Source organism: Prionailurus viverrinus, chromosome C1 (genome assembly GCF_022837055.1).
Source record: "Prionailurus viverrinus isolate Anna chromosome C1, UM_Priviv_1.0, whole genome shotgun sequence".
In the NCBI taxonomy this organism is placed as follows: domain Eukaryota; kingdom Metazoa; phylum Chordata; class Mammalia; order Carnivora; family Felidae; genus Prionailurus; species Prionailurus viverrinus.
Window position 1 is genome coordinate 4956047 of NC_062568.1, and position 20774 is coordinate 4976820.

The 20774-nt window shown below is 42.6% G+C and overlaps 1 protein-coding gene and 1 long non-coding RNA gene across 7 annotated transcripts in view; one reads left to right on the forward strand and one right to left on the reverse strand.

Moving 5' to 3' along the window:
- Positions 1–20774, forward strand: part of PID1 (phosphotyrosine interaction domain containing 1) — a 230285-nt gene that overhangs the window by 170318 nt on the left and 39193 nt on the right. The window lies entirely within an intron of this gene.
- LOC125173002 (uncharacterized) lies at positions 6448–19420 on the reverse strand. The gene is made up of 3 exons (XR_007154889.1): positions 19343–19420; positions 17060–17218; positions 6448–7011 (listed from the first exon to the last, which is right to left on the reverse strand). It is a non-coding gene; the product is annotated as an uncharacterized LOC125173002 (long non-coding RNA).

Consider the following 20774-nt stretch of genomic DNA (forward strand, 5'->3'; position numbering starts at 1 on the left):
GTGTTCAAATGGGAGTATGCTTGTTTTTTGTATTTTAAGATATCTAGTATAAGTAATTATTTATGGAGACTCATTGTAGAGGAGACATATCTCTTTGGAAAGTCCTACTCAGGGCTTTAAGCCAACATGGGAGAAACTGTAGCAGTTACCAGAGAGATTGATAAAATATAGAGATGAAGGAATGCCAACCAGTTACCAGGGCCTTCAAATCAAGCATACAACAGAGGAGTCTTAATGGAGGGTTTAACACCCATTCTCCCTCTCTGTTCTCTTTTTCTCCTGTCATCACCTTGGTTCCTTAAAGGTCAAAGCTGTTTCACAGTGACACAGTGCCAGCCATGTAGTTCATACTCATCAAGTCCCTGCGTGGATGCATCATGGAATGCATGCATGTGGGAGCGAATGAATGATGATGACCCATCATGAACTCTTCTCTCGTTTCTTGCCTAGCTTCCGTCTCATCCCTAGTTGATTGCAGTATGACCCTTGTGCATCAGTTGGGATTAATTGTAGAAAAAGCACTAAGGATTTTAAACAGGAGGGGATTTAATACCGGGAATTAGGTATGTGCCAACCACTGAAAGGGCTGGAAGAGTAGGACTCAGCAGGCCACTTGTACTATTGATTCAGGAACTCTCTGGGATCAGGAAGCCGGAAGCTACAAGCCACTAGCGCTGCAACTGTTGCCCCTTGACAACCACCTGCCTCTCATGGCCTGGCAAGGACACACAGCCAATGCAGCAGGACAAAGGTCTCCACTTCCCTTCCGCATGTCCTGAGAGACTAGCGAGTGATAGGAACTCATTCTCATCAATGCCTGTCTCAGTGCCTTGTATGCACTCAAATACTCAATAAAAGTTGGTTCAGATATATTACATTAGTCTGATGTTCTGCAGATTCCAGGTTTGTCTTACTTGAATGTTTAATATAGATCTTGTTATTTCATTTCCAAGTGGATTAACTTATTTGATTAGACATAAAATAACAACAAGGAATACATTACCAGTAGGGTAACATTCAGGTGTTCTGACTCAGGACCACGTGAGAAAATTGTCTGGAGTCATTGTCTTTATTTTAGAGAGGTTTGAACCGAAGGCTCTGGAATGAGTTTGAACTTTGCACGGTAATGACAGTTAAGATCAGATTTAACTAGGATAAATTAAATAATAACGTTTGACCAGGAAATAGCAGTGGGAACTGCTCACGTATGTTACATATTTGGGGCGCAAAACTGTTTTGGCCAAATGGGTCTTTGACTTACTTAGTGAACCACAGGCCACAATCAATCTCAATTTCAGTCTCCCCTTCTCTCATTTATTTCCCTTTATTTCTACCATCTGTTCCCTTTTATCCACCATGGAATGCTTTACTGCAGTCCATACAGAAATATACCTTTTAGTTACTGATAACTGACATTTTCCAGTTGCTAAAATCCAGCTCACCACCGCGGTCTCAAATCTCTGCTGCCTTTCTTTAGAAATAAAAGCTCCTTTTCTAGATAAATTACTGAAAATTGGTTCTTTAGCATTTCAAGTATTAAGGGTATCATATTTGGTAATTAATTATTATTCCATATATGTTTAGCTATTAATTAATATGCCTTGTAGCATTTTACAGATTTCATAAAATAAAATATGCAAGAAATGCTCCCTTGTGAAAAGCAGTGGGAAAGCCTTTATGTTTTTACTTAATTAGTGTGACAATAAGAATTGCTCACGCGAGGGAAAATGCGAGTCTAAGGATGAAGGTAATTCCAGTGGCTTGATTATTACTTTTCTTTCTAAAGGAGTCCAGTCTATTGAAGACTGACACAAGTGAAATCTTAGTAGAGACTAAACCCGTAGGGCTGAAATAATTGAGAACTAAATATAATTCTGAGGAACAGGAGATACCAAAATGTATTTTAACCAGTGCCTTTCAAAGCTGATAAATAAGTCAGTGCTTGCAGACATTATTAAATTTGTAAAGCTGTACTGGTCTCAGTCAAGTAATAGCTGAAGGCAAGCAGCAAGAGAAAACCGCTGATGACCAGCGATGGCTCTTGATGGAATAAAAAAGAACGAACAGCCATGATATGTCTTCTCACTCCCCTTTGTTTGTTTTACGTTTGAATATCTGATAGTATGAAAACCGAAGCTCTTTTTACTATTGTCTAGTAAATGCCAGTTTGAAGCTAGAGTTGAGATATTAAACAGACTTTCGAGAGTCAAGATTAAGAATCTCCGGAGAAAAGTCTGGAAGTCACCATCGCCAACAGTACTTTGATCCCAAAGGCAGAAGGATTTATTTTGGTGCCTCTAATATTATAAGCTAGGCATAGCTTATAAATATAAACAGACGAGGACCCAGATGAAGACGAATTCCTACAAAGACAAAAACAGTCTCAGGCAGTGTTCACGGGAAACAGCGAACCGGCTTTTGGCAATGACTCAGGAGGGTGGACGCAGGGGGCTCCAGCATATTTGTCGCCCTTGATTTTTTTTTTTCTTTTGTAGTTTATGACAGTGGGATTCAACTGGAGTTAAGGGCTTGGTATGACTTTGAAAAACTACAGTAAAATTCCTCTGTATTTAGCCACTGACAACTTTATGTATTTAAAGGGCTCATTTCTGTGGTCCCTTCTCTGATGACGGGAAGTTGAGAACAAGAGACAATTTCTTACTGTTCAGGGGCTCCTGTGTCTGAGAGGAGGATGTATTCTGTGCACACCTTTATTTCATCACGAGTACTCTGCTGTCTTATTTCTTTACATTCCTGTCTCCCCGTTACTGGAATGCCTTATGGTTAGAGTGTTGCCTCCTTCATCATAGCGACCTCAGGACCTGGCATATGATAGTTGCCCAAGAAATGCTTTCAAAATGAAGACATGTACAGGAGAAAAAAGAAATTGCCAGCCTTCTCCAGATACTTTTCCCATCATGGGCACCCACCTGTCCCATTAAGAATCTTTGTAACCTTAGAGCGCCTGGGTGGCTCAGTCGGTTAAGCATCCCACTTTTGGTTTCAGTTCGGGTCATGATCTCACAGTTTGTGGGTTTGAGCCCCGAGTCAGGCTCTGCGCTGACAATGCAGAGCTTAATTGGGGTTCTCTCTCTCTCTCTCTCTGTCTCTGCTCCTCCCCTGCTTGTGTTCTCTCCCTCTCTCAAAATAAGTACACTTAAAAAAAAACACTTTGTAACCTGCAGAGTATATGATGTTTAGAAACTCCCAGATTTGTTTGCAAGAAGCTACTAGTGAGAGGAGTTGAGTGAGAAGGGTTAGTTCCTGTGCTTGGCTACTGTCAGAGGCCTCTTGGATGGAAAGGGTCCCGGGCAGCTTCTTCCCCAGGATTTGTGCCCAGGACAGGACATTGGCATAGGCATTGACTGTCATTCTGTACTGCCAGCGGGCTGTCAAGAAAAATGCTGTGAAGCAGACACCTTTGAGGTCAGAAACATCTGAGATCCCAATCCGCGTAGTCTTCTGGGCTGTGAGGCCATGGCAATTTTTCTGGCTTCTCTGAGTTTGTCTTTTGTGGCTGCAGTTACTGTTAATGACATTTAAAAAATTTAAGTAAGGGGTGAAAACTTGGCTTTTCAATGTATCTCCTTGGTAAATATTTAAGGTCGTGACAAATTGAGAATCAGGGTGTAAAGGGCAAAACCCTTTTGTATTCACTTTCTTTAGTTTCTGCTCAAAGAGAATATACAGATGGTGCATATGTGCGTTTGTGTGTGTATGTGTTTTAAGGAGAAAGAGAAACTTGAGAGACAGCAGACTTGGTTGCTCAACAGTCAGTGCTTTTGAGCAAATTTTTATTGATGGATAACATTCCTACTGAAAAGCATAGAAAGTACAGTCTGGTAGATTTCCACAAAGTGAACACTCACACATCCAGCACTGGAATCAAGAAACAGACCCTCACAACCTTTGCAGGACCCACTCTGTGCCCCTTCTAATTATCAGTCACTCTCTCTGGAGTGTGGGCAGTATTTTGTTTTTTAACAGCACAGATCAGTTATGCCAGTTTTGAACTCCATATAAATGGAATCTCACAGCAAATACTCTTTTATGTCTGGTTTCTTTTATTTAGTGTCATGTCCTTAACAGTGACTTAAAATTGTGCAGGGTTCCACTGCACCTGATTTGAAGAATTCATCCATCCTCTAGGTCGTGATAGATTTTTTTTTTTTTTAGTAACAGATATCTGGTGTGATAATCATATCATGATCTTTGACTGTTCCCGAAGGGGGAGAACACCTAATGTAATCTGATACGCCGTCATCCGTTGAATTTGATCAACACTGAGTAAGACGTGTATGTCTCAGATCATGAAACCTTAAACATCTCAGCTGTCTTCTCGACTTCATCTGCTATTACTTCCACTTATTTGAAAGGCTCAGATGTAATATTAATTCTGACAGCAGTTTGTGGCTGGAAATTGCATGGTAGTCATTGGCTGCCTTCTCAGTATGTGTGTGTGTGTGTGTGTGTGTGTGTGAGAGAGAGAGAGAGAGAGAGAGAGAGAGAGAGAGAACGTGCACTCACTCGTGCATATGTGTGCAATGGTGCTGTGATGGAGAGAATATCATGTGCACACAGATGCTCTACAGATATGAAATATCCAACAATGAAAGATAGTTCTTCTGTTTAAAAGAGTAGTCTTTACAAATATTATGTATAAATCACTATCTTTGTCTCGCTACCCCCACCAGGAGTCTTTAAGTGGCCTCTTTGGCTAGTCGATCATTTCTACTTATTACTACACTTCTGTCTCACTCAGTAAGGCCTCTCAGCTAAGTTTTTTGCAGAGGTGAACTCTATGCTTCTGCTGCGTTAGCCATTTTGTCATTTAAATTATCTTTGTTTTCCTTTTACAAAACCTTTAAAAATGGCAGAAACTTAAGCTTATAGAAAATGCAAAGAAGGAATCATCCCAAACAAATTATCTTTTTTAAAATTATTTTAATGTTTATTTTTGAGAGAGAGAGAGAGAGAGAGAGAGAGAGAGCAAGCATGGGGGAGGGGGAGAGAGAGAGGGAGACACAGAATCCGAAGCAGGCTCCAGGCTCTGGGCTGTCTGCACAAAGCCCAATGCAGGACCAGAACTCACAAACAGTGAGATCGTGACCTGAGCCAAAGTCGGACACTTAACTGACTGAGCCACCCAGGTGCCCCACAAATTATCTTTTAAAAATAAAATGTAGGGGCGCCTGGGTGGCGCAGTCGGTTAAGCGTCCGACTTCGGCCAGGTCACGATCTCGCGGTCCGTGAATTCGAGCCCCGCGTCGGGCTCTGGGCTGATGGCTCGGAGCCTGGAGCCTGTTTCCGATTCTGTGTCTCCCTCTCTCTCTGCCCCTCCCCCATTCATGCTCTGTCTCTCTCTGTCCCAAAAATAAATAAACGTTGAAAAAAAAATTTAATAAAAAAAAATAAAATAAAATGTATTGGTTTTTCCAGGTGTACTGTATTTTGAATGGGTTCTGAATTTAAATGTAAGTAAGCAGCTCAAAAAGTATGAGGATTATAGAGTCTGTAAAACATTGGCTCTTATTTTTAATGTTGTTGATCTGAATGTCACCGTTTTGGAAATCAAAGACAATTTTCCCTGAAATTGAATTTTCAGAAGCTATTTTTTGAAGGCCTCCTCATGCTCTCAGTAATTTCAAGTTTGCCCAATTTACAGTATCATAAGGATTAATATGGTTGAATATAAAGCAGATCAACTGGAATTGAAATAAATCGTGTGGTCTGATCAGCCATGTATCTAATCGACTAACGGAAGGACAAAGGAGCACGCTTGATTGGTGAAATTTGCTGTTCCTTGTATGTCACAGGTTTCGGGTGTTACTGAGGTATCACAAATACGTGTTTTTAAGCAATGTTTCTTCATGGGTATCTTGTAACCACCATTTGGCTGATGTTTCCACAATAGCCAATCAAATGATCCTGAAGCTTCTAAAATGTTTCAGAACCCGAGTGTCGTGTGATTGTTAGTGCTCTGTTCAATTCAATCTCACACACCTTGGTAAACACCTCTTAAAAGTACAAGGCATGGAACGCAAGAATGAATGTGATCGCTTTACTGACTTTAAAGATTCATGCTCTCACGGTGGTCAGAGAAATCTAGAATCAATCCATAAGATCTTTCATGAACTTCCTGAAGGACCGAGGAAGTCACATCGAAATCGTGTGATGGAAACAATCCCGTGTTTCCATGAAGACAGGACTCACTCTTTGTTTTTCACAAGGATATATAGTGCGAGGATGGGAGAGTTGTGTATGCAGTGGGTTTACTATGATCTTTTTTAAAGCTATCTGTACCACTCAAATAATAGCATTAAAGTGGATGCAATTATCATGGTTTGTTTACAGAAAAGCATGGTACATTTTTTAATTTGATTTTACTCATTAGGGAGATTTGTCTGAAGTTGTTTAAAGAGAGAGAGATTCAGAACCCAGAAACAATAAAGAAAGAGGAAAGTGGAAGAAGAAAACATTTTTTTTTTAAAAAAAGGTGACTTAATTTCCTACTGGCACAAACCATCTCCTTTGAACTACTAAGGAAAATAAAGCAATATTTTTCTTGGGCTGTAGAGAGAAATAAGCAGCTCACTAGTTGTGACTTATGCAGCTTTAACGCACTGGAGAATGTGTGTTTGTCTCAGGCGACGCGAGAGTTAATGTTCCCGTTTCATCTAACATTCAATGTCAGGCCAGAGCTTGCCACCAAGTCCCCATCTTGCTCTTTGTTCTTCAAAGGTTTGCCATCTCTGCTCTGGGTTCGGTGAGTCCTTTTTTTCTAATGGCTATGAGTCAGATGTGCTGGTGGTTGAGAACTTGTTGCCTTAGCCTTGCTTCGGGGGTCTGAGTCTCCACATTTGTTCTGAATCAGGAACATAATTATATTTGGAGCAAGGAAAAGCAATCATTTATCATGGCAGACCAGGATGAAACAGTGCCGATGCATTTGTCCGTAAACCTACCAGGTGAATCAGATCATTATTGCCAGCTCCATCATTTTCGGTTAACCTGGAGGCAAAATGGAGAATTGTCAACACCATTACCAGTTGGAAAGAGAAGAGTTCCTCCCGCCCCCGCCACCCCCACTTATTGGCATATTGGCATGATGAACAAGTGAAGATGTCCCAGGCGGGTATGCTAAGAGAGTCTTTTCACTTCTTTTGCAATGATGGCCGTGTGGGCATGGAATAAATAATAATGGTAGTAAATAACCCAGGAGGTGGTCAGTAGCAGGCAAGTATTCGGGTCTTGACCTTGTGCCCTCTTCTCCCCAGACTAGCCAATGGCATGACCAGGGAAGCCAGACACCTTCACTGGATGTAGACCTAGTTTGGAGCTTGTGTGGAGCTACCACAGTAATAAATACTGGGTCCGTGTCAGCCAGAAGAATGTAAATATTTAAAGGGTTTGATTGGCAGCGAGCTGTTTCAAGAGCCTTCTGTTTATAATCATTCACTGAAGTAAATGTTTCCTATTATATAGGCAGCATGTGGTAGGTTACTGAACTTCACTGCCTGGCTAAAGTAACACGAAGAATGTAAAAATCTGGCAGCCGTGGAATGCCTTGGCTACTTTTTCAAGATTCAGCCAAGCTTTCACATCTTTCTGTCATGACGGTTGCCCCCTGGCAGGTCCCATGTGGTGCTGGCTTTTTTGAGTTAACGCACAGGATGGAGGTTGGTAACAACTTGAATTACCTTAGACTGCTTGCTTGGCTTTACAGGCAGAGATCGTGGTTGAAATAAACACATTAGCTCTGAACAGATAACCTTTCAGTCCCAGGAGCTTCCCTGGGTCAAGTTCACTTCCATTGGACCAGAGATCTTCTCATGGCAAAATCATTTCTGACAGTTACCAAGGGGTAAGAAAATTCCCACATATTTTGACTGCTTAACCAAAGAGGTGGTTCTGAATCAAGTACTGGTATCATGCTTCTCGCTTACATTTTAAATGTCGTCCTTCATTTTAACTTTGCATCAAGTTGTCTGCTTTCATGCCAGTGTTGATGCCAACATTGATTCAGCTTTTGGGAGACGACTCCAAGACCCCTCTCCCTTAACTAATTTAATGTGCTATTTGCTAGTACATTAGCAAATGTACTCCGTTTTCTTCACCCAGCACGGGCAGTGATGGATCGTGGGGTAGCCAAGTGGTCTTCCCTGACCTTGCACTCTTGGTATGGGTGTGGTGGTCACTCCATCACTTGGTATGAAGTAACCATAACCACTCAGATGCATAGTGGGTGAATGAGTGACTGAATGGACGGGAGCCATGTTATCAGAAAACAAGATATTAAATTGGACCACGGAAAGGAATGGGTTTTCTGAATAGCAGGTTAGAGATTGTGCCTGTGGGGCCACATTTCCTCCAGCGTGCCTATCCCAAATTTGCCATTCTCACTGCTCTTTCCTTATCTTACTTCATGGTTTTTATTGCCTGTACCATTTACTTGCTTTATGAAATCACATTAGGATGAAATATTCAGTCTTCAAGACCTTCATGAATATCAATTTATAGGTACCAATTTCATAAGAACTTTTGGAGGGTCTGCTTATTTTCTATTGCTGCTTTAATAGATGGCTGCCAACTTTGTAGCTTGAAACAAGACCCATTAATTATCTCACCGTTCTGTAGGTCAGAAGTTCTGGCCGGGCCCCCTGCTTAGGGTTTACAGACTTGAAATCAAGATGTTGGCAGACCTATATGCTCATGTGAGAGACTTGGAAAAGGATCCCGCTTCAGGATCATTCAAGTTGCTGGCAAAGTTCAATTCCTTGCAGGTGTAGGACTGAGGTCCTTGTTCCTCCCTGGCCGTGAGCCAGGGGTCACTCACTCTCTGCTCCTAGAGGTCACCTACATGCCCTCTCACAAAGCCGCGTCCGTCTGGAAGCCAGCAGAGTCGCTGGAATCCTTTCCATGCTGCAGGTGTCTCTGACTTGCCCCTTTGCCATGGTGGGAGAACGTTCTCTGTCAAAGGGCTCATGTGATTAAACCCGCCTGGATAATTTCTCTTTCTTAAGGTGAACTAGGAAGTAACCTCAATGGCAGCCGCAAAATCCCTTCTGCCCCATAAAGTAGCATTATCGCTGGCACAGCAGTGGGGAGTGAAGTCGGGGTCCGTCTTGGAATTGGAATTCTGCTTACCACTGGGGGTAGGGGGATTAACACCAGATTCACTGTGGGGAAGCTTTCCCTGTTTTTAACATCTAACGTTGTGCACTCCTCTGCACGACGTCATTCCTCCCGTTCAGCATCCCGGTCCCCATTTTGGCCAAGAGGCTCTTAGATGACTGCTAGATGAGCACTAGCCGAAAAGTGTGTCTTGGGGCGCTGTGGTCTCATGGAACTCTCCTGGCTTTGAGAACCCCACGGTATTTTTCCCGAGCTCGTTGCAGACTCCTCTGCCTTTAGCTGCATCGCCCGGTCCGTTTCGACATGCACCATGTTCCGCGTGCACCACCCACCATCTTTTGGCCGTTCAGCATTTCAGTTTACGCAGTAGACACTCATTGCCTTTGCTTGATGAGGTGAACGACTTTAATGGCAGGAACTGAGGGGGCTTCATCCACTAGAAGTCGTGTTTTGTAATTCAGGGCGAGGAAGCTTAGGAGATCTCCTACTGCACCTTCTCCGTGGTCCAGTGATTTCTTCCTGCTGCTACCAAGTGGTCCTTCCTAAAACACCGTTTGCATCAGGATGCTGGTGCTCTCCCAAGCTCCTCAGTGGCTCTCTGTTGGCTGCTAAATCATCTCAAAACCTCCTGGCCAACTTTATTTCTCACCGTTGCCTAAATTAACACTTCTATGATGGTGGCACCTGGGTGGCTCAGTCGGCTAAGCGTCCGACTTCCGCTCAGGCCGTGATCTCGAAGTTGGTGAGTTCGAGCCCCGCGTCAGGCTCTGTGCCGACAGCTCAGAGCCTGGAACCTGCTTCAGATTCGGTGACTCCCTCTCCCTCGGCCCTTCCCCTGCTTACACTCTGTCTCTCTCTGTCTCTCAAAAAATAAATAAAATAAAAAATAAAATCTCTACAGTAGTCAGGTTATATAGCTCAGTAATTTCTCTCGTGTACCACTTCTGAATCTGTTATATATCTTCCCACTGTGCTCTCTGATGTTGCATTGTAATTATTTGTTCTCCCCTGTGAGAATCAAAGCTTCTGAAGCACAGTAACCGTGTCTTTCCTCCCTTAATAACTTGGGAGTTTGTATCAGTCGGCCATGTGATAAGTACTCAGAAAGCATTGGCGAAACTGATTCGAACAGATTATTTAATAAGTATTTCTTGAGTCCCTACTGTGTTCCCGCACTCTGCTAATGGCTGAGAGATGAGAGGTGAACAGGATGTGATGTCTGGCCTTGAGAAGATCCTGAGTTCCCAGAGAAAGACATTGATTAGATAGTTCTGTGATAAGACCTCTAACTGAGGCATGTGTTAGGTGTGAGCTCAGAGGTCAAAGAGCCTTATTGCCCCTGGTGGGTGAGGGGGATGCTGGGTAGGCAACTTGGAGGAGATGTTTGGCTCATGTCTTAGGATGAGGGGTGTTCACAGAGTGGGTCATCGAGGTTGAATGCGGAATGGAAAAGCCATTCTGGGACAAGAACACAGGTGCGTGCAAGCATAGAGGTGTGTAAGGGTGTGCTGCCATTAAGGTAAGGTGCTGAATTTGTTAGAACCGAAGAGCCAGGTGTACAAATAAGTCTGCAAGAGGAGGCTGAAGCCAGATTACAAGAAGCCTCCAGTACCTTGAGCTTTGCTCAGTAGACATTGAGTAGCCATGGCAGGCTTTTCAGGAAGCAACCTGATGAAATTCGTATGTTACCATGCCTTATTCTTTCACACGAGCCACGGGAAGATGACAATTTGCTTGACTGTGCTTGCTGGCCAGGCAGCCCGCCGGATGCATCCGTGCACCTCGGTGGCCCAGCAACATGCCCGCGGAGGGTGGAGGACTGGAGGAGCTGGGGGCAAGAGTGGGCGCCGCTGGTGGCCGGTCCTGCCTTGCCTTCACCTGTTGCTGGCTGCGCCGCTGCGGGTCTCAGCTCCCCCACTCCCTCCGGCCAGCAGAATCCTAGGCAGGCCTCCCTCTGGACCCCGCCTCACGGCGTCCACACTGATCGCTCCTTGTCCATGTGTCCCCTTCCTCTCTGCCTCCTGTGGCTGCAGCCACACTGCCCTGCTCTGGAGTAGCCCATACAGATCCTCTTTTCTTCACCCACGGTCCACTTGGGGCACGATGAATACTTGATGGATTGCAATCACTTGGTCCAGGGCTCTGTTCTTTCAACTTCCGGTTGTATTGGTTCTTGAGAGAACACAGAAAAATTGCCGTCTCCTCATGTTTCTTTCCATTGCTGCTCTTTAGCTCCTCAAGTGGAACAAACCGAGATGCTGGAAATCTCTTGAACTTACCGGGAGGACAGGAGACACCTGTACTCCACTTTCTCTCAGATGCCCTGAGTGTCATAGGCACTGAGTACGTACCTGCACCTGCATGGAGGAACTTGGGAACAAGTTATAAAACCAAGATGGAACCAGAGAAGATAAAACGGCTGATACTATATTAGCAGAAGGAAAGGGCTTCAACGGAAGTACTTTCGTGAGACCTTTTTAGGGTTTTCAAGTCTTTTGCTCCTCAGAGGATATATTCTTGGCAGGTTGGAAAAAAACATTCTATGTATACACACACACACACACACACACACACACACACACACACACATATTAAAACTCACCCTCACCTACTTGAAGAATCTTGCTAAATAGGGAAAATAGAGGGATGCCTGGGTGGCTCAGTCAGTTGAGGATCCAACTCCAGCTCACGTCATGATCTCACGGTTCATGAGTTCAAACCCCGTGTTGGGCTCTGTGCTGTCAGCACGGAGCCCGCGTTGGATCCTTTGTCCCCCTCCCTCTCTGCCCCTTCCCCGCTCACGCTCTTTATCAAAAATAAAAAGAAACCTTTAAAAAATAAAATAAAAGTAAATAGGGAAAATAGAGATCATGAATAACTCTTTTGAGTAAAACAAACTTTACGGCAGTCATGACAAACGAGAAATATCCCAGAGGCTTTTCTGGAACTAAGGTAAGAATTCCAGAGCCAATCCTCCATTGCCCCTCACTCAGGGCTCATGCTCATCCCGGGCTTTGATTTATAAATTGGCTTTGGTTTCTGATTTACAGTGAGTTGAAGAAAAAAAGCAGAAGTAGGTCCTTTACATAAACTCCTTTTTGTAATTTTCAATTTATTTTCTCTCTTTATATTTTTAACTGGTGTTCCCACAAGCACTCGATACTGTAAACAATTCTGCCTTGGAAACTTAACATTACTTACTTAGTTTAGCTGGTGCTATGAAAGCTTTTTTATTTATACTACCCTTACTTACCTCAGCATTTCCCCTAATCCTCCCTATTATTTTCTGCCATATTTTTCTCTGTTAAAAAAATCGGGGAATGAGAATAACAACTCATTTTGATGTGATATCAATGTGCATTTAACCTGGCAATTAGCCAATAAGATAGATTTTTCAAATTTTACCTCCTTGGAGAAACTTGGACTCCATCATGGCACATTTCATATTATTGTTATAATAATAACAATATTATTATTAATTAATCATAATTAATTAACTGGTGTTTGTACTGGCCTGAGTATGTACCACTCTCTCTGTTGTCTCCATGTTAGGTCATCTTTCTTTCTTTCTTTCTTTCTTCCTTTCTTTCTTTCTTTCTTTCATGTTTATTTTTGACAGTGAGACACAGTGTGAGTGGAGGAGGGGCAAAGAGAGGGAGACACAGAATCTGAAACAGTCTCCAGGCTCTGAGCTGTCAGCACAGAGCCTGATGTGGGCTCGATCCCATGAACCACGAGATCATGACCCGAACCAAAGCCGGATGCTTAACTGACTGAGCCACCCAGGTGTCCCTCCACGTTACATGGTAACCTCCATGTTAAAGGTCTACTCTAACCCTAGACCTTTGAGGGGGCAAGATCTACAGCTCTTTGGGTAACAGGGGGCACTTGGTTTGGTACCCCGTGTGGAGCAGGCATTCAGGAATAGCTCCTTGAGGAATTCATGAATGTATTTTCCTAGAGTTGCAGATGTACATTTCTTAGTTACAAGCGGTTATCTTGATTACAGATGTGATTCAAGCTTTTAGGGTTGCATTGTGTTTATACCTCAGAGTTCATTTTTAAATTATGAGTATCTTTCCCCTTAAAAGCAACCCATCAATGTTCATGGACACATGGTAGCCATGACAGACGTTTGTGAAAAACAGGAAAGAAACTACACATCATAGAGCCTGCTTTACTAGAATACTAAGGATAAGATCTCCTAGCATGTGTATATTATGTAATTACAGATTACAAATTCTGCACGTTTTTTACACGGACAGAAAACATTTTAAGATAACAAACAGTAGTTCAACAAAGTTTTGTGCCTGTTTTTTCTTAGATGTCCTCAACAGCGAGCTCAAATCACCTTAAAATCTCTGTATATGTTACCATCTATTTATAGTCTGTTGATCAGTTATAGAAAACACAGTTGTTCGTTGTTTTTTTCCTCATAATTCACTTACATAGTTTATAATCACAATTGCATTTCTTAAAAGCTATTCGATATCCTGTACATGTATTAGATTGGGATAATCAAGTCACTTCTACTCTAATTAATTAAAAATAGGTTAAATGCCTTCTGATCCTTGGGGCCTGTCTAGGCACCCTTCACTGAAGAATTATGAAGAATCATGACACTGTATTGAAAGCAGAAAATTGTTACCTCCTAAATTCACTAGTTCTTTGTGCAAATGTGTACCCGTTTTATTATTAAACAATACCGTACTTAAAAAATATTGTAGGGGCACCTGGGTGGCTCAGTCGAGTAAGCGTCCTACTCTTGGTTTCGACTCAGGTCATGATCTCATGGTTTGTGGCATCGAGCCCCGAGTGTAGGCTTCATGCTGGCGGTGCAGAACCTGCCTGGGATTCTCTCTCTCCCCTCTCTCTCTGCCCCTTCCCCTCTCCTGAGCATGCGCTCTTTCTCTCTCAAATAAACTTAAAAAAAATATATTGTATAAAGCCTCCGTATCTGTTCATTTCATGTTTCTTCCTTCTCATTCTCTCTCCTTTCCTTCCTTCCTCTCTTTTCTGCAATTCTACTTGTCTCCATTTTAAATTCATTCAATTGCTACTCTTCCAACTTTCTTTTGTTCTTTTTCTTCCAAGTCATCTTTTGAGTTGCACTTTGCTCTGGATTTTCGGGGATGAGTCCTTGTCCCAGAAAGTCTAGAAGAGCGAGAAGCTGTTGATAGAAATCAAATATCTTCAATATCATTAACTGAACAGGCAGTAGCATTTATGAAGCTTCTTGTACTGTTTCCATAAACAGGCTTTACTCTCAAATTTGCCATTTACAAGCCCTGTGAGACCTCAACGTAAATCGTAGATTATCTGTCTGTAGCCATTGATTTATGCTTTAATGATTTCTATTTTGGAGACATCTTAACAACGGCACATTTAATTTGGATGCTGCAGGGAGATAACAGAGCCCCATGAAAGAGAATGTGTACTTTCTTAATCTTGTGCAAATGATATTATTTATATGGACTTCTATGCACTGGTTCCCCTGGGTCATTTTTCCAGCCCCTAAAATAGGAAAATAAGGTGGTTTGATAGAAACTTATTTTCTTTCAGCTTCATTTCTAATAGCCAAACTGTTTAAGAACCCAAGCATGCTGGCTTCCTCCAAAATTGCCTTAAATGATAGAAATTTACTCACCAACTCGGAGCGAGTTATGTTGACATCAATTTTGCGGAAACCCAGTAGAGGTTTGTTTGGACCCGTAACAGTGTTTGTTGATTTCTTTAAAAGGTGATTTCAGTTCTCTTGTACTTGGTGATGGCTAGACTTTCTACTGAATATTTATAAGGTAGGGCAAGGCAAGTCCTCTGCCTACCAGAAGGGGGTGGCACTGGCTCCATTAGAGACAGGAGAGCATTGATCTTGTGAGAAGACAAGTTTCCTCCAGTCACCAGCAATACAGAGCAGGGCAATGCATGGAACCACAACCTAATCCTCCCAGTTTGGGATAAAGCTTAGTTTTCGCAGTAAATTGTCTTTTAAGCTGCCTGTAGTTATTTGGTCAAATGCCAGCTTAAAGATGGCAGCAATTACCCAATTTGTGAAGATAACCCCTTTTCAGGCTCTGCAATTTAGTTTAAGCGCCTTCCTGAGCGGTGCTATCCGTATTATGGCAGTGGGGTGATAGGAAGATCTTTGGAGCTTGGATTCCAATTTTGCAAGCGCTCTGATACCTTAGAGAAGCTCCTTATTTCCCCCCGAGATCTTTTTGCACCCAGTTATTATCCTGGGAGCTGATTGAAGTCCCGTCTCGGTGTTCACGGTATATGCAGGACCTACATCAAATTTGGGGAGTACATTGGCTTGAAAAGAGCAGAAACAAAACTGCCAAATACATAAAAGTTTTTAATGTGGCAACTTTAAAAGAATGCCGCAGCTAAAATGCTCATGAACTTGAAAGTCTATTACTAGATTTGAGCATTTATAGTTTCATGTAAAGCCAGTAGACATCTAGACACTAAAACTATAATAGCTAAACTTGTAAGACTTTTTTAAAACCCCATTTGCAATTATATATTATTTTCTGATAGCCTATTATTGTGTGAACTTTTAAAAACCATATAAAAATGTCTGGTTCATAAGGAAATGATGAGTTGCCGTATTTGATGTTTGGACATGCTTAGTGCTAGATGCATGCATTCAGTCATATTATGCCTTTGCAAATGTAAATTCAGGTGACAAGAGGACATAATCATTATTTGTGTCGATTTGTATGTGATCCCATGAGTATACAAAACTGAGGGGTGCCGGGGGGCTCAGTCAGTTAAGTGTCTCACTCTTGATTTCAGCTCAGGTCATAATCTCACAGTTCATGGCTTTGAGCCCTGAGTCGGGCTCTGCCCTGACAGCATGGAGCCTGCTTGGGATTCTTTCTCTCCTTCTCTCTCTCTCTCTCTCTCTCTGCCTCTCCCTCCCCACTTTCAAAAATAAACATTAAAAAAAATTTTTTTAATGGTATAGAACAGGGGCACCTGGGTAGTCCAGTTGGTTAAATGTCCGGCTCTTGATTTTGGCTCAGGTCGTGATCTCACTGTTCATGGGATCGAGTCCCACATCCGGCTTCACACTGACAGCCGGGAGCCTGCTTAGGATTCTCTCTCCTTTTCTCTCTGCCCCTCCCCCATCCCTGTGTGTGTGTGTGTGTGTGTGTGTGTGTGTGTGTGCGCACGTGTGCACTCTCTCTCTCTTGCTCTCTCTCAAAATAAATAAATTAAAAAAACTGTTAAAGAATGCTTCAAAATTGAAAATATGAAATGAACATTTTCAATGTTATGGGTGTTATAGAAATTAAATTACTTTCTGTAGGGACTGGGTGGAAGATGTTTTCATCCATTGAAAATGATGTTTAGAAATAAAACAGGGACTTCTTAGAGTGGGCCATTATGTATTCTTCACAATAGCATCTTTCACCCCATAGATGTCAATAGTTTCAAAAAGTTGTCAATAGTTATAAACTAGGTGATGCTTAAGAGTTTTCTCTTCCTGTGGCTCTATGTCAATAGCCTCTTCTTTTCTAGCTATATTATTTCAAAGTCAGAGTTATAATTTCCTCCTGGGGGGGGGTTAATCACATCAAATAGAATTTGGCATGTCTGTGATTCCACGTATGGCAAAAAGATGTTTGAAAAACAAGACAAAGCATCACTGGTTATATATAGAAGCGGTTAAGGAAGGGCCAGCTGGCCTCCATCTGTTCTCAGTTTTTCCCCATCTATAAAATGGGATAATAATAGTATCTACCTCATAGGGTTGTTATTAACTAACACAGAGAATGTGGAATCCTTAACAGAGGGTCTGGTGCTTATCGAGAACTCAGAAAATATTCAACAATAACTGCAAAACAAAAGCAAAGGCAACCATCAAACCTCGGTGAGAAATAGCTTCACTCGTAGCCAGTGTGATATATTCACTTACGTGTTTCGTAGCTTCCAGGATCATAAGGTGAAACACTGGACCGCTGCAGGTGGAAATTGTAGCTTTTCTCGGGGTCGGTTCAGAGACAGTCCGCCTGGAAGCCCACCGGGTGAAACTCTTCAACTCAGAGGTGCCTCTTGATCCAAGTTTGCTTTTTAGCTTAAAAAAAAAAATACAGTGAAGATGCATTTGAAGAGTGTAATTTTCTATTCTTCCTTACTTTGGGTAATATTTCTTTTTTTTTTTAATGAACCAAAGGAAATGAACACTAATACACACCTTTTCTTCCCTTCGTGGAATGTATGTCTAAATGGAGACGTGGATTTATGAACATTGCAACTTGTGAAATGTGTACCAGCGTGACAAAATCCTCTCCCTGAGCCGTATACAAATTGTTTGGAAAGTTCTGTATGCACTTGTAATGAGGGGTCTGACTCCAGTTTTTAATGTTTGACTGTTGACAGCATTTAAAAAAATTTTTTTTAATGTTTATTTATTTTTGAGAAAGAGAGAGAGAAAGAGAGAGAGAGAGAGAGAGAGAGAGAGAGAGAGAGAGAACAGGGGAGGGGCAGGGAGAGAGGGAGACACAGAATCAGAAGCAGGTTCCAGGCTGTGAGCTGTCAGCACAGAGCCCAACGTGGGCCTGGAACTCATGAACCGTGAGATCGTGACCCGAGTCGAAGTTGGATGCTTAACCGACTGAGCCACCCAGGCGCCCCTGACTGCTGGCAGCATTTAAGTCACGAGCTTGCATCTAGGGAAGCTGATAAAAAAAAAACCCAGATGCCCCCTCCTTTGGCTGCAGGAGGCACCCACACTTGAGATCCTCACCCCATCCCGGCCCCTGACCGTTATGAAAACCTCAAGCCAGTCTCCTTTCCTTGCTCTCTGAAGCCATTGTTGGATCTCTTTTGAAGCCTATACTCCCCTCCCTAGAAAGCCTTTTGCTACCTTCTTGGCTTATGTGGTGGAGAGGGGAGGTCACCAGTCTCAGTATTCAAACCAAATTTTAGCTAGAGCCCCTGTGGAGTGGCCACAAACATACTGGATACGTTTGCTCTCAGGGCTTCTTACCTGCACTTTATATGTTATTTACATGTTCTAAATATTGTCAGAGGGATGGGACGCCTGGGGGGCTCAGTAGGTTGAGTGTCTGACTCTTAATTTTGGCTCAGGTCATGATCTCACTGTTTGTGGTATATCGTGCCTTGTATCGAGCTCCAGGCTGATAGCTCGAGCCTGCTTGGGATCCTCTCTCTCTCTCTCTCTCTCTCTCTCTCTCTCTCTCTCTCTCTCTCTGCTCTTCCCCTGCTCACATTCTTTCTCTCTCAAAATAAACTTAAGAAAAATATTGTCAGAAGGAAATACTAGTATAATAAAGTTCTTACTTTCTGCTAGGTACCATATTAAGCCTTTACATGGATTAATTATTTCATTTAATCCCACAACAGCCATATGATCCATATTATCCTATTTTCAGCAACAAAATTGAGGCACAGAAAGATTAAGTTACAGTTTCAATGTCACGTAACTAGTGAGTGGCCGAGCTAGGATTTTAATCGAGGCAGTGTGAGTTTAGCACCTCTCTGCTGTGTTGCCTTCTCTCTCATATAAACCTAGTATACAATTTTTATAAAGCATCTTGTTGAGAAAATCATCCTTGCATTTCCTTTTTTCAGCCCTCACATATTAAGGAAAAAAACGATGATAGCACATATCCAAAGTTCTACGCATATTATAGTCTTGAGGAGATCCTCATGTACTAGGGGCAGGCTCTGACTTATCTGGCTCCTTCCTCCCAAGCAAACACTGGTCCTGTGCTTAGCAGGCAACCGGCAAATGTTTCTTGAAGTGAAATAATATGCAAATATTTAGATATGAGTGCTATTATTTTCCCCTTGACTTCTCTTGTCAAATTATTGATTTGTGCCTATGGGCGAAATGCTCTCAGAAAAATCAGTGGGAATAATAGAGCAGAAGTCTTAAACAAATTACATACTTAGAGGAATATGTCATTTGCCTGATAAAGCAGTAATGATGTTTTAGCGTTTGGAACTTCCGTGGTATTTTGTGTTATAGGCTGTTGGGATGACACCTATTTGTATGTACGTATGATTTGCCATCTGGATGGTGAGCCCTGAGAATACAAAGCCAACATCTTATTGAATTCTGCATCACCCACTACACTAACAGACCTTTACACATGGGCGTTTCTCATAAATGTTGGCTAAGTTGTTAAATAACTATCAAACTATATATATATCTAAAATGCATAGATTGTACCTCAGAGCAATAGCCACCAGGTACCATGCTGTTCCATCTGCTCTGTGCTTATCAACTCTGGTCCTTATAGTAAGGCAGGTCTGCCTTCTCCATTGTCTGGAGTTTCATGAGAGTAAGTTCTAGAACTGTGACTCATTTGCTGCCATTGACGTCATGTCAACCATGCCTGCTGCCACTCTGCCTTTCTGTCTGAGGTTGAGATCTTGAAACCCTAAGCTTACTGTCCCCGGAGAGAAAGGTCTTTGAAATGTATTCAGCTGCATTTTTTTATAAACCTACCTGAAAATCTTTTGTTTTCAAGAAGATGGAACATGGGAGAAGATGATGCAGTTTCCCTGCTTGACCCTACTTCTCACCTCTTCTCTCAACCGTTCTCATCAAAGAAAGGAAAAATAGGGGCACCTGGGTGATTCAGTCAGTTGAGCATCCAACTCTTGATTTTGGCTCAGGTCATGATCTCCCAGTTTGTGAGTTCAAGCCCCACATAGGGTTCTGTGCTGAGAGAGGGGCCTTATTGGGATACTCTCTCTCGCTCTCTCTCTCTCTGTTGTTCCTCTGTCGGTGCACTCTCACGCTCTCTCTCAAAAAAATAAATGAACTTTAAAACAGTTAAAACATTTGATTATGGTTATTTAGGGAATAAAATTTAAAAGACATTTTAAGACTGGACAGTTAGTGTGGGAAAGATGTGCCACACTGAAGAGGAAAAGGACAGAAGGCAGGGAGTTCCAGGCAGTTTCTAGACATTCTGAGAGGGAGGTGCTGGTGCAGCACTGCCCACGCCATGGAAGACGCACTTTGGAGCCAGGTAGTCAGTCCTTGGTTGAAATCCCAGCCTTTACTTTAGTGAAGGCAGCAGGCCCTCCTGTGTGGGTCTTTCTCTTCATCTACAAAATGGAGACACTAATTCTCACCTGCAGGGTTGTTGTGAGGCAGAAACGGACAGTGCTTCTGAAGCCCCCATGGTCACAGCTGGCCCTCTTCCCACAATCCCTCCATTAGAGCAAATCCCCTGTGTCCATGAAACAGAACTGTTGTCGCCCCTCCAGGGCGTGGTGTCATGGGGACCAGCCCAGGCTCAGACCCAGACACGCTTTTGACCTCAACGGAGTCAGAAAGCTCCGTTACTCAGTTTCTCCGTAAAGGAAAGAAGACCAACAAACTTGATCTAAGTACTTACAGTTGACAAAAATAACAGAGTGGAAAGAAAACTCGACACCCTGATTTCATTACTTACCAAGTTTTGTAAAGGGTGTTTGCCTTCCAGAGGAAATCGTCTCGAGTCAAAGACGAGTTGCTGACATCATTACAGTTGGACAGTGTAACTTTGTGAGATATTTTGGGTTTTGCTGCATGCCACCGTGATGAATGGAGTGGGGAAGTGGAGACCGACTTCACACGCCAAGCATTAAAGACAAGCCAAGCCCTACAG